We start from the raw sequence: 12,669 nt of genomic DNA on the forward strand, positions 1-12,669 counted from the left end.
TTTTTAAACAGAAATTACGAATGCATTGTTATAGTGAACAGACGACACAGTGTTGTTATTTGTACGTTCTTGCTTGTTAGTTGCACGATTACGTAACGACTATAAGGCTCACATACTTAGAACATTTACCGGTATTGCTAGTGGGATTTTAATGCAACATTTTGGTTTACTTGAAAATAAATTCTGGATTTAAAGTACTCTCAGTGAGATACCAGATGAGACAGTGGTTAGTATATGTGACAGCTACACGATTATATCACGACGCTACTAATGAGTGACAATTTACAATGTTGCTTTCGCGGTGTATCTGTTTTATATCTGCACAGTTTTTCTGAATTCTTCTGGAAAGAAAAACATGTTTTAGTAGAAACTTTGTGGTATAGCTACAATGAGACAGCCTTTTCTGTAGCACAACAATACGTTACAGTACAGTACTTACTTCATCACGGCAATAAGCGTAGTAACTACGATATCTATACGCAAAGCATTTCACTTTTGTTTATCATGAGGTAAGTACATTGACTTCTGTAGAACTTAGCTTTCGGAGGACGATAACTACGACACTTCGACAGAGATTATCTTACAACACGACGCACAGTTTAGCGCTAGAATACGCGCATTTGAGTGCCTAATTTTGTACTTAAAACATTTATTTTTAAAGATATTTGAAATACAATGATACAAAGGTTTTCCGTGATACATTTCATTCCATTGCTTTAACCTGTAACACCTGAGGATATAATTACATTATCCTCAGGGGGGTACACGCCTACTTTGTGTACCATGTGTGTGGCAAGCACAAGGAGCCCTAGCTAATATGGTATTTGCTTATACAACTTTACACATCGGTACCATATTTCTCTAACACATAAATTACACAGCTATCTGATCATAGAGGAACAAACATTTTTTTTTACTGCATCAGTGACAGATGTTTACATAATTACATAGTTGGATAACTTCATACTTACGAAATTGTATTTTGTCTGTACTTTGTGAACTGTTCATACTTTTTTGGAACCATTGTGATACTATGAGAGCTTTGAATGATATATTTGGTATGGGATCATGATTTTTAAAGTACATTTGAGGTAGATGACACTATTGAAATGAGCAGAGAATATTTTTTACGTTTTGAAGTTATTGCAGAAAGCTACGATGATTATGAGATTTAGCTGAGTTTTTATGATGTTATTATGACGATGACAATGTGTATTATGCTGTTGCGGTATGTTTATGATCAATAAGCTGATGCTATATTAGTTATTTGATTATGCTACGTATCTGTTATGATGGAATATTGAAGAAGTGTCGACGAATAAGGTAAGAAATAATGAGTAGAGGTTAGGGACTCTGGTTTGTGAAAAAGGTTGTTGAAAACCAAGAATCGTACTTTAAGAGTTATGAAATGTATGTAAATGCTTGAATGTATTACAATGCCGACGAAAACTTTTTGGACACTGTTGTATTAATAGAATTTTGTTTCTACAGATTTGTAACGCCAATTCTTGACCTGTGAAATATTTTTATATGAGACTGTCACTGTAGCGGAAATTGGTGTCGTAAATATTTCGATAAGACAGTTAAGTGACCACCTGCATGTAATGCGTCATGGGCACCCAGCTGCGCGACAACCACCTGACAAAAAGAAAGCCATTAGTGTGTGCCTTTCAGAGACACAGGTAAAAAAAAAGAGGCCATTATCCTCGCTATTGACATTCATTCCTTTGTAGAAAGCATCGCAAATACGCCACGCCCAAACTTGAAAACATATGATTACACTGTGAAGCTCTTAATTTACGATATTTACTGAAATGAAATGATGAGAAACATTTTATATCTATTGTCTTTCTAGCTGAGAGATTGCTCATTTTGTTTAATATCCAGTTTCTATCTGCACTGCTGCATTGGCTAAAACAAAATTTAATAGATGTACTAATATAGATATTTTATGCCTACAGATGCAGTAAATAATAACTTTACGATGTACTTAAAAAACGAAGGAGCACAAAAAGACTTCCCTTCACAGGAACTGCATACATAATTTTCTTTTCAAGTACTTGGTAATTTTTATGGTAGAATAAGTTGTGGTGCACCACTTTAATTGCATAGACATTAAGATGTGAATAGACGTTGTCCTTATTTGCATTGTTGTCTTTAGTGTAACATTTTTTCTGATTGTGCTTTGTCATGTTTAGGTATAAGTTATAGCATTTGCTGCGGCTGTTTGCCATTCATAGTGCTACTGAATGTCACTTTGTATTACTAGGTTAAGCCAATTTTATTACTGATTTATTTTTCTTGTTTGCTGCGCATTGCCTTATATTAGTTGTAATATTGCTGCCTTTTTTTTGCCAATTTCAATTTTTTTATCATTGCTGTTTGTGTAAATTGTTTTGTGCTGCTGCATTGCCTCTTCCCTTAGTTAAGCATCTGAGCTCAGTAGATTTAAGTTAGCTTAAGAGGGGGTAGACTATATAAGAAACTAACTATGATGAATTGGAAGAAAAGCATTGAGAAGCTATAAGAAAATGGTTTGGCCAAAAAAGTAGTGTACAGTGGAGAAAAACTATTTTCGAAAGAGGATGTGAACAGAATACAGAAAGCAGGTTTAGATAGGACTTTTTGGGAAAAATGATGAACTAAGGGAGATCTCTATGCAAAATACTGCAGTAAAACAAACCCTGTCCTTTCCTTTCGTATTATCCCTCTATGTGTTTATGTACCCTTGTGTATTTGTCTTTTTCCTGTCTTTATGTGTTTAGATAATAAGATTTATGTTGTAGAATTTTTCGAATACTATGTTATTTTCTTTGTAAATATGTTCAGACATTATTTATTGTGTTTTGTTTTAATGCTCATGTGTGAAGTTGATGTTTCAAAAGTTATTCTGATCTTTCACGTATGTACTTATGTCGTAATTTTTGTAACACTGATGTATTTGCTATTTCGATTCTTTGGTAAGCCTATACCACTGCAAATGTTATCTGTATTTTTATGTTCTTTAAAGATGTATTTTGTACCTTTGTTATTGTATTCTTATGTTATAAAATTGTAATTGACACCAGTTCATCAAATTAAGTAACTTGTAAATTACATTTCACTGCACACGTTTCTGTTGGTCATAGTATATGGACAATATGTGAGAAGTAGTGTCTGATAGTGTTTGCACATGTGTTAATAACTCAGTAAGGGACTGGATAACAGCATTGCTGGTTCTAAGGACATTTCAAAAACAATTTTTCTGAGTGCACAAGTGGTGGTTATGGACTTGTTATATTATCCACAAGACTCTTCAATGGTGATTGTGCGCCTGCGCAGTCAAACAGATGGCTGCTGGCCATCTCTACAAGGACTACAGTGGGTCTACACCTTTGATGACCCACCAATACCATTATTTCTACAAGGACTGCAATGGGTCTGCACCTCTGGTGGCCCACCAATACCGTAATCTCTACCAGGACTATAGTGGGTCTGCTCTGTGATGTCCTACCTACCAATAGTCTTCAACGTCGACTGACTCTGTTGTGGCCCATTACCTGTCTGCATGTCAAGAGTCAGCACTGTCTTTCGTTGGAAGGACAACACTACTTCTTCAAGACTGCATGGAAATCCACTACTTCCGTGTGCATTTTCTTTTACTACTCAGACTTTGAGAAAAACACTGCTATTTTACTTTGATGAATGATCAGGACTGTCTTTATGGACTGTGAGAAAATTTTAGCTTTTGACCAACATTGTATCGATAAGTGTGTGCATTTCATTTCTTTGTCATTGTAATTATGAAAAAATTTTTCAAATCTGTATTGGCCACTGCCCAAAACAATTTGTAAATTTTTTTGTGGGGAGCATGGGGGCTATGTAAGTAGGCTGTTTAGGTTTTTTTATTGATAACGCCGCCGCCACGTAGCGCTCTGTATAAAAATTACTGGCTGTGCCGTGTGCAGTCTGTGGCTGGTTTGCATTGTTGTCTGCCATTGTAGTGTTGGGCAGCGGCAGCTGGATGCTAACAGCGCGTAGCGTTGCGCAGTTGGAGGTGAGCCGCCAGCAGTGGTGGACGTGGGGAGAGAGATGGAGGAGTTTTGAAATTTGTAAGAATTGGTGTCATGAACTGATATATATATATATATATATATATATATATATATATATATATATATATATATATATATAAAGGTAAATACATTGTTTGTTCTCCATTAAAACCTTTCATTTGCTAACTGTGCCTCAGTAGTTAGTGACTTCCGTTGTTTGAATCTTTTATTTAGTTGGCAGTAGTGGCGCTCGCTGTATTGCAGTAGCTTGAGTAACGAAGATTTTTGTGAGGTAAGTGATTTTTGAAACGTATAGGTTAATGTTAGTGAGGGCCATTCTTTCGTAGGGATTTTTGGAAGTCCTATTGCGTTGCGCTAAAAATATTATGTGTCAGTTTAAGCACAGTCGTGTACAATTGTTCAAAGGGGACGTTTCAAACTGCAGTTAAGTTATTATGGCTGAATAATATCTACTTACTTGAATGGAAACTTTCAGGCTAGAGAAGATGCTTCCTCAATATTTTTAACACAAATATCTACCACACTCAGAGGTATTTATTTAATATCAGTTTGAATTTGCAAGTCTATAAAGCAAAACGATGAATTGTGTGTAAAGGACAGTTACAGTTCGTAATCATACTCTGTCTGCCTCGAAGTCGAATCAGCACGTGGAATAAAATTTCTGTGGCTCTGCAGAATTCCGGTGATCGCCGACTCTGAAAATTCCTAAAATAGTCGGAGGCAGAGTAGTACGCCGTGGGGAAGCCTTCTTGGGTACTATGACGTACTCACTCTGCAGAAGGGAATCATTGTCCAAGTTGTGCATTGATTTTGATAAAAGGCCTGAAATTAACCTCTCAAACTAGAGCATAAACTACCGTGGTGCAGACTCTACTGTTTCTTCAGGATAAAAAATTTCATGCGAGTTACGAAGTACGAAATAATGTTCCGAGCCACAGACAAGGGAGATGTTAAAATACCAAAGAATTAAACGTACCTTTTCCGTTCATGAAATTATATTTTTACATAAATTATCTTCACAGCTACATTTCAGGATACATCATCCTCTTGTATGAAATGAAGTGTTATCATAGTTAATCAAATTACATTCCATAGTCAAACTGGCAGCTTCTAATAATGGCGCTAATTACAGTTGAGCTACGATCATACCATCCGATTATTCTCCACAGTTGCTAAATCAGAAGTAAGTAAGTTCATAGTAGACGTATTATTCCACATTATATCCTCAGATTATTTTTATCACGAGTCAGACATAATCTCTCTCTCTCTCTCTCTCTCTCTCTCTCTCTCTCTCTCTCTCTCTCTCTCTTTCTCTCTGTCGTCCCTCACAATCGTAATGGGTCTTTGATCCATATAGACCACTTGCGCAATTACGCATAAACATTTGCTCTAATAGTCCGCAGCTCGTGGTCTAGTGGCTAGCGTTGCTACCTCTGGATCACGGCGTCCGGGGTTCGATACCAAGCAGAATGAGACCTTTCTTCTTTGTCTGCGAAAGTGCTGGATGGCGTCGTGGATGTTCGAACAGTGCTATCCGCTGGGTACATAAACTGGATGATCTGTAGCGCCCTAAGCGAGTCAGAGCAGATTCGGAATTTGGATCCACCATCACATTTCATTTGATCCACAGCTTTAAGAAGCTCATTGAGTTCTGAGTCAAAAATGGTAAACTCACTAGACAGAACAGTACATAGCATCCGCCGGTTTAGACTGACCTGTATATACTACGTTAGGATTCTGGTACTCAGTTAAAATGGTAATAAATTTATTCTTAAAAACGTAGTCCGAAGTGAACAGTTTGTTGCACTCTGTCAAATCTAAAATTATTCTAGGTGTTAACAACAACTACGGCGGTGCTTCGCACCAACTCTCTCTGCATCATCGTAGTAAACACTCCTAAAGCCGATAAATGCCGCTTTTCCGGAATACCGATCGGTTTCGTGCCTCGTGGACGAGTGTGTGAGAGTCTTTCCGAGCATACGCAGATATCAATAGTCGCAGGGAAAGCCAGCGAAGTCGGAAACGCCCGGATCTTGACTGCCTGTTAATCCACAAGGAACCGCCGCTAACAGTTAATGGCTGCTCCCCTGCCTCTGAACACCAGCTTGGTGTAGGGGCTCGTCCTATAGGCCCCTGTGGCCAATCTGAGGCCCTCGTCATCTAATGAGTCCTGTGTCTTTAAGTATGTTGGTCGTACCGAGCCGTAGACCGTACGAGCACAATCGAGATGTGATCGCACGAAATACTCATAGAACTGTTGAAAGCAGGATCTATGTGCACCCTAGTTCTTCCCATTCAAGCACTTCATGATATCGAGTGCTTTAAGGGCTCTTATTTTGAGCTCCTACAGATGTGGCAGCCAAGTAAGTCTGCTGTCGAATAAGAGACCCAAAAACAACACCGTCTCCTCAAAATGTAAAACCATATCCCACAGCCTTAGTTCCTGAGGTGCAAAAAGAGAACGATCACGTTTAAAATCAATACATTATTGTTTCCTCTGGGGATAAATTAAAGCGTGTCCGAGTGTACCAATCTTATAGCCTTTTAAGTGTCAGCAGTAACTGACGAGAGGAAGATGTAGAACTAGCAGTGGAACAGAAAATAGAAAAATCAACCACAAACAATGAGCACTGCACGAGACTCCTCACTTCACACGATACGTCATTGATCGTAACTTCGAACGAAGTCACGCTTAAAACGTTCCTCTTTGGGATACCATGAACGTGAGAAAATCTAGTATTCCTGATTCAGTACCGAAATTAACGTTCAGCAAGAAAAGACAGCATAAAAATGGGGAGGCGGCCACGAAACCCTCATTAGTGTAGTTAAGAAGGCGTATTGTGTCTCCAAGTAGAACCGTATGCTTTTTCAATGTCAAAAAAGTTGGATATTAGCTTTCTTAGGAATGCGTTCTGTATAGCCGCCTCCAGTAGGTTGAGGTTTGGAAAGATACTTTCTAAATCCACAAGGGAAACGGCTGAGGAGATTTCGAGATTCCAGAGTCCAGACCGCTCGAGATGTCAGTTGTCTCACACCGATCATCATCATCATCGTCATTATCAACAGCAAAAACATTGCCTAGGTAAGGTATCGTCTGTTGTCTTTGTTGTTTCTGTAGTTGCAGATTTTATTGTCTCTTACTTGGATTGTTAGACTCTGTCGACTTTGTAGTTTCTTAGATTCACCATAAGTTTTATCGAACATCAGTAACCACACTCCTTGTATCTTTTTTGATAAGTTGGTAAGTTCTTGTCCGTTGAAGACGACTATATTTCTAAGAATTTCATTGTAGGTCACACTCTGGGCAATACGTCGTCAAGCTTGCAGGCTCAAGGTTTGGAGGTTTTCAAGGTAGGCTGAAACCTCGAATGCTTATCCTAGTTACCCTGAACATGGGAGTCCCATTCTCAGACTCGAAAACCTGAACAGACTGAAAACTGGAAGAAGGGTACTGAACCCGAGTTCAGCACAAGGGCGTGCTTCAAAATTGAATGTGGATGCGTCAAACAAGTGTACGCAATAGCTTGAGAAACCTGGACATCCACTGTGTGCCTTAAAGTCTGCAGACATACCAGACGCCAGACTCTTCATCCTGAGCTGTGTGAGTGCGAGTGTTGATATCGTGGACGTGTTTCTTTGCAACCACGACTGAAAGGAGAGAAATCTGGAAAATCGTGCAGTATAGGATCGCAGGAGCCTACGGGTTCCACTCTGAGGGTCAAGGGAGTTCACAAGAGTTATCGGTACCAGAACCACAGCGAAATAAAAATGTCAGGTACGCGACAAGAGTAATCACTGCTGTTTTAGGGTAAGGAATCAACTGACACTCCATTCTGTAGTTTTCTACAGGTGTTCCTGGTAGCTCATTTCTTATGAACCCTTCAATCCATCGCGCGGTGACTAATCGTCCCTCCGTAGAGGACCAGAATGATGTCCCCTTTTCTTATTGCTTTCGTAGATGAAATGCAGTTAACACTGGCTGACAGTATGACAATGTTAAGATCTCATTTCTCAGAAGTAACCTGTGTTCATCGCAACCGTGTGACAGAATTTTAGTCTGTCTCTGAAATGAATGGCACAAAGCCAGGTGACGTTAGCAACAGAAGAATGAAATCAAAGCGCCTTGTGCCTCCGGTAACTGCAAAACCATATGAATTTTACAGAGATGCCACTTGAAATACGTGCTAGTCACCAGCATATGGAATGTTCAGCTTCCGCGACGCAGCTCGCGCACGGTTTGGCAATCGACAATTGCTACGATAGAAACAGATTGACCATCCACCTGAGGCCCAGATGATAACTGGTAGCTCCTCTGAACTACATACTGAAACGAGCTATGTCCACGTACTCTTATGTCACGGCGTAAGTTGCTGGTTAAGGCACCCATCTTCTCTCGCCAGAACTCCAGTATCATCACGTAACATTCTCACCAAGTTGGGGTGTGGCGACATTTTAGTAAATTATCTCGGGAAACACGACGCATTAAACGCACGCCGCTTGAGCATATCCGCCAAATTGCCAATACTGTGGGATTTTAATGGTCTGTAGGTCGTATTAACTGCAGACCGCATACGCCAATTAAAAGCGAAGCCGGACACTCAAACTGCGCTGTAACGACTATTGGAGGTTGGTTGCAATCATAGAGTCTCTCTGTATTTCTAGCTCTGGATACTGTGCGCGCATTGTGTCCACATATCCTAACTTAGTATTGCTTTTTCTCCTCAGTTCGCCTCAGGAGGATATTAGCTATTGAGCTTCTTCCCTACCTGCTTTCTTTTGGACAGTGTAAAGTGACACACGGTTGCCTTCTTTTTTTTCACTGAATAGTGATTTCTCTTCGTCCCCCGAGCTGCCATGGTGTCGCCTGAAGTGTCACGAGGGCCTATGTCCGTAACGTATGGCGCGCAAGCCAATTTACGAGGGTGGTTTGATAAATCTGTTGAAAAAGCAAGAAAAATGTTCGCTTCGTAAATAACTCACCTTACTTCTCGAAATAGTCTCCTTTGAGGTATATACCTTCCTTGATTCAGCGATCCTCCAGCTTTCTTATCCCATCTGAAATGTAGGTTCCAAATTCCGGGTAAAGTACTCGTTGACTGCAACTGTTACTTTTCATTTGATGAAAATTTCTTTCCAGCAAGCCAGAGTGTCAAGTTAGGGAACGAGAAGAAGTCACTTGATGCTAAGTCTGATGATTATTGTGGAATAATTAAGCTTACAACCGTAAAGGCACAAGAAAGATGTTTTATTATTTCATGGACATTTAGAAGACTTACAAAACCGCCCTCACATATAACGTGCGACGTACGCTACCACTGAGTCCGCAGCTCCTGGTCTAGTGACTAGCGTTGCATCCTCTGGATCACGGGGTACCGGGTTCGATTCCCAGCCGGGGTGGGGATTTTTTTTCTGCCCGGGAACTGGGTGTTTGTATTGTCCTCATCATTTCTTCTTCATCATCATCATTCGTGATATTGGCAAGAATAGACTGTGTAAAAATTGGACTGTGTCAAAAGTTGGGACTTTATACGGGCGCTGATGACCGCGTAGTTGAGCGCGCCACAAACATCACCATCATCATCATCATCACCTCTCTACCACTGACTAAAGAAGTTAAATTTATCAGCTTAATTTTTCGCTAATTACTCGGTGACTTGGTAGTGGAACAGAGGGTTTCCGAATTGGAAAGAGGAAGAGAAGCGTGGGTTACAACATTCATCTGACAACCAAGGAAGAGTTCCAAAAACAAAAAAACAAAAAAAACAAACAAAAAACAAAAACAGAAAAAACAAAAAACAAAAAAACTGCAATACAGGATTTAAACTTGTCACCACTACAGCACAAACGATAAATATCGTGTACCAGTCCAAGAACTTCCAGACAAATTCCTAGTGTCCATCACTGTGTTAAGTAAGCGTCCCAGTGACGTCGCAAGGAGTGTCATACTCGTTGCTATTAGAAAACGAAATACTCAATAAACTATCATCTAATCTGACACAGCAAAGCACACGCTGGAAGTACAACAGCTTATATTTATTTTTAATGCGTTGCCTAACCAGGAAAGTTGTAGGACAAGTATGGATCTTGAAGTAGATGTCATTTCTATATTTAAAAGAATTTTATTTACTCTAAAGTTAATCAAAGGCTATGACAGGACAACAATATTTGAGTTACCAAATTACGTTAGCAAATGTGGCGCTAACACTTTGCGAGGTAGCAGATGAAAGGAAGACTGCATGGTGAATGAAGCACCAAGGTATCCTTATTTGTGCAGCTAGCTGGCATGAGATTAAACAAACAAAATAGAAAATGGAATTACATCAAAAACACAGATTGCATGCTCGAAACGTATGACAAGCATCCTACTCAGATTACGGATCAAATTACTGCAGATTACGGAAAACTAAATCTCTTCAAGAGCAAAGTGCGCCAAACTGCACCAGGTGGCAGTCAGCTACTGACTCCGACGGTATGTCAACGAATGCTCAAAATATAACTTATACTGCCCAACTATCAGCATCTCAGTTCAACATGAAGGGCACAAGCCCTTGCTGTTGTGAATGTAAAAGAGGAGAAATGTGACAAAACTTTCGAAAACTCTCGTAAACGACGGAAAACTTGGCGCTTATTGTATACAATGGGCATGTTTTACTGTCACGAGCTTGACACTGGGCTCAAGCAGTGTTACCTTGATTGATCGGCCAGGACGCGCCGTGCACTAAGTGTCACGACACAATTCCTTTGGATAAACCAACTTTATGGAGCGAATCAGAACTGACAGTTACATACTAGTCGAGTGGCACTGAAGTATCTGGGCCTTTGAAGCTAGTGCAGAAAGGCAAAACGTTGTGCTGAAATTACCCCGAAGGATGCCAAGACAGGTGCAGCATTCATTGTTCAGAACCCGTGCGGGCGCCAGCCGTGTTTACACAAAAGCAGTGGAGCGGGTTAAGCCTGGCTTCCGCGAAGGTTGCTCGACACCCCAGGGAGGCGCGCTTGACCTAATAAGATTCATGGACTGCCCTCTGCCGACAACGGGGACCTGAGACTGAACTTGTGCGAACCTGAACTGCTTGGACGGCGCAAAGCATCCTCTTCAAGTGCACATTTCCAGTGTACACAAATGAAAACGCAAAACACTGACAGAAAAATAACTTGATATTGAATAGTGACATGTGACCATAACGTCACATCTGGACTGGACAATGTATAGTTCCGACTGTCAGTACATCACCTCCAACTGTTTCCTTACACCTTCCACACAAAAAGCTCCACTCACAAAGGCGAAACATGGTAATAGTGCACAACTATGTAGGTCGAAAACTATTCTAAAATCAAAACTCTCACAATGAAACAAATGTTGCTTCTTAGTTTCATTTAAATGTCACCAAGTTCGTTTTCTCAACCTGCTATTGGGTATCGACTGTCACTAACAATGCCCCTTGCTTACCAATGACGTGCCCTCTGACCGATTTGCAACACTCGCCTACAAAACCAGGAAAACGTATCACAACTTATTGCTGCATGGTAATACACCTGAATATTTTTGTACAAATTCCTTTCTCGATTCCAGAATGAGATTTTCACTCTGCAGCGGAGTGTGCGCTGATATGAAACTTCCTGGCAGATTAAAACTGTGTGCCCGACCGAGACTCGAACTCGGGACCTTTGCCTTTCGCGGGCAAGTGCTCTACCAACTGAGCTACCGAAGCACGACTCACGTCCGGTACTCACAGCTTTACTTCTGCCTGTGAGTACCGGACGTGAGTCGTGCTTCGGTAGCTCAGTTGGTAGAGCACTTGCCCGCGAAAGGCAAAGGTCCCGAGTTCGAGTCTCGGTCGGGCACACAGTTTTAATCTGCCAGGAAGTTTCATATCAGCGCACACTCCGCTGCAGAGTGAAAATCTCATTCTGGAAACATCCCCCAGGCTGTGGCTAAGCCATGTCTCCGCAATATCCTTTCTTTCAGGAGTGCTAGTTCTGCAAGTTTCGCAGAAGAGCTTCTGTAAAGTTTGGAAGGTAGGAGACGGATACTGGCAGAAGTAAAGCTGTGAGTACCGGACGTGAGTCGTGCTTCGGTAGCTCAGTTGGTAGAGCACTTGCCCGCAAAAGGCAAAGGTACCGAGTTCGAGTCTCGGTCGGGCACACAGTTTTAATCTGCCAGGAAGTTTCCTTTCTCGATTGCCAGGAAGTTTCCTTTCTCGATTACTGAAAATCGATATCAGCTGCATACTTCATGCAGCCTGTGTCAGCTTTGTTATATAAAAAAATGTCCTGATCCTGGCAGAGTTATTCTTCTCTTAAAGGTACTGGGAAATTATCAGGCAGCAATGAAAATTCAACGGGAAGTCTAACTGCAGGTTCCACTCACAACATTTAGTGTGCACTGTGTATCTCATCTGCTTCACACTCCACCCAGGCAAGTGAAAATCCAGCCCATCAGCCTCCAGCTGGCGACAAAAGCGAGCAGCTAAATCTAAGGGCTGGATATGCCTCTTCTGCAAAGTCCGTCGAATGATTCGCTATCAAAATAGGTCATATCTTAGGATTCAGAAGAGCTTTCCTTACGCTTAATCTTATACAAGATATAAAACAGGCTTTTCTTGATTTTACC

General features: G+C 40.7%; 2 non-coding genes across 2 annotated transcripts; one reads left to right on the plus strand and one right to left on the minus strand.

Moving 5' to 3' along the window:
- Positions 1-11,693: 11,693 nt before the first annotated feature.
- Positions 11,694-11,768, minus strand: Trnas-cga (transfer RNA serine (anticodon CGA)). The gene has a single exon. It is a non-coding gene; the product is annotated as a tRNA-Ser (tRNA).
- A 58-nt stretch (positions 11,769-11,826) lies between these two features.
- Trnas-cga (transfer RNA serine (anticodon CGA)) lies at positions 11,827-11,901 on the plus strand. Its single transcript has one exon. It is a non-coding gene; the product is annotated as a tRNA-Ser (tRNA).
- Positions 11,902-12,669: the final 768 nt, after the last annotated feature.

The sequence above is a fragment of the Schistocerca gregaria genome, chromosome 4 (genome assembly GCF_023897955.1).
Source record: "Schistocerca gregaria isolate iqSchGreg1 chromosome 4, iqSchGreg1.2, whole genome shotgun sequence".
NCBI lineage: Eukaryota > Metazoa > Arthropoda > Insecta > Orthoptera > Acrididae > Schistocerca > Schistocerca gregaria.